The sequence below is a fragment of the Coregonus clupeaformis genome, chromosome 13 (assembly GCF_020615455.1).
Source record: "Coregonus clupeaformis isolate EN_2021a chromosome 13, ASM2061545v1, whole genome shotgun sequence".
NCBI classification, from domain to species: Eukaryota; Metazoa; Chordata; class Actinopteri; order Salmoniformes; family Salmonidae; genus Coregonus; species Coregonus clupeaformis.
Window position 1 is genome coordinate 9701098 of NC_059204.1, and position 2077 is coordinate 9703174.

A 2077-nucleotide genomic window follows, 5' to 3' on the forward strand; every position below is an offset into this window, starting at 1 on the left:
TCTCTTCTCTGAAAGGCGTCAGCATGCTTCAGTTTGCCTGGCGCCTAGCCGAACTCGGCTAGCCAAACCAAATGAGTGCTTGCATACTCCCTTAAAAGACCTTCGCTTGAAAAACAAGATTTTTTTTTGTCCATTTTAAGACGCCGTAGCCAGTATACACTTCCTTAAAATAGTCTGAATGAATCTAAGATAACTGTCATTAATTTTACCAGGTATGTTGACTGAGAGCACGTTCTCATTTACAGCAACAACCTGGGAATAGTTACAGGGGAGAGGATTGGGGATGAATGCACCAATTGGAAGCTGGGGATGATTAGGTGGCATGAGGGCCAGGACACCGGGGTTAACACCCCTACAATAAGCGCCATGGGATCTTTAAAAACATTAGAGTGTCAGGACACCTGTTTAACATCCCATCTGAAAGACAACACCCTACACAGGGCAAGGTCCCCAATCACTGCCCTGGGGCATTGGGATTATTTATTTAAGAACAGATGAAAGAGTGCCTCCTACTGGCCCTCCATCACCACTTCCAGCAGCATCTGGTCTCCCATCCAGGACCAACCCTCCTTAGCTTCAGAGGTAAGCCAGCAGTGGGATGCAGGGTGATATGCTGCTGGCCAAAGATATCAATTTTACATCTAACTAAGATGTCTGGTGCAGTATTTTTCTATGAAAAAAATAATCTCTAGTTGACTGACAACAACGACTTTATTGAAGAATCCCTACTGTTGACTAATCACTGACGAAGGGGCGTAGACTTCGGCTCCGAACTTCAGCTTGCCTCCAGAAATAATGTCAAAATGTTTTGTGCAGAACAGCCGAAAAAACCCTCACCGAAGTCCAAAACGAACAAAAACGTCACAAAATGTTGTCATAATATATGCAGGAAATCTACCGAACTGTTTCGGCTGGGAAGCATTCGGACGCCATATTAACACTTTAGTTCTGGGTTAACCAAGATTAAGTTGGTAGTAATACAATGACGATGTAGCATAATGGCTAACCCTATGAGGCATTTCTGGTCACATTTAAGGAGTTTTGTTTTATTAAGTTACTGCTGCTGGCTGCAAAGGATTTTTTATTTTTTCATGCCATTGAACAAAGATGGTGCATTAAGATTGTAGAACAATTGTTATCAAAGTGTAAGTCACACTGGATAAGAGCGTCTGCTAAATGACTAAAATGTAAATGTAAAAATGTAAAGTGGATTATTCTTAGATGTTTGACTTGATATGCAAAAATTATAGACACTTTTTTTTCAACCAAATGCTTATAGTCATAAGGCTTACTAAACAAATACTATATCGAATTTTAAGCTACTTTTATGATTTCCGCACTGACAAAAAGCTTGTTTTATTGGCCTCCAAAGAAAACTCCAGTTTGAATATTTATTTTGCATTTCCTCATAAATTCAAGTGATAGCTAACTGATGTAACATGTGCTTTCCTTGTTAAGAAATTAAAGTTGTTTAAAACAGTTGGTTATTTTCTCTGTCATGTGTAATCCTTTTTAAACACTCAGCATGTCATCTGAACTTTTATCATTTCGATTCTTCACTTTCTGATGCACCAGATGGCGATGCTCTGCAGTTTAGTGCTATCTGGAATACTTGGGATGTCCCCACCTTAAACCCTAACCTTAACCCTTACCCTTACCCAACCCTAACCCAACCTTGACCTTAACCCTTACCTTAACAATTTTAAATGTCAACTTCAAGGGAGTAGGGACGTCTTAAGGATCCCGGATAGCAAGGACCATGCTCTGTGTGCCAGACAGTTGAAACACTTGTCTCTGGAAGCACCTTTTGCTGCTACAGTCATCAATGCTTGAAGTCTGTTACATAGTTGTTACATAGTTGTTACACAGTTGCATTTCTGCTGCATAGTGTGATTTTTTTTTACATTGATATATCTAATGACAAACGTAATACTTCTTACTGCATTCATTTTGATACGCACTTCTACAATGTATCAACAATGGGCTACATTATGCATCACGATTCTTGACGTAGGCATTTCTTCATGTGACCTGACTTCCCGATGTGCTACTACAATTCTGTGCTTCTCATGGACTT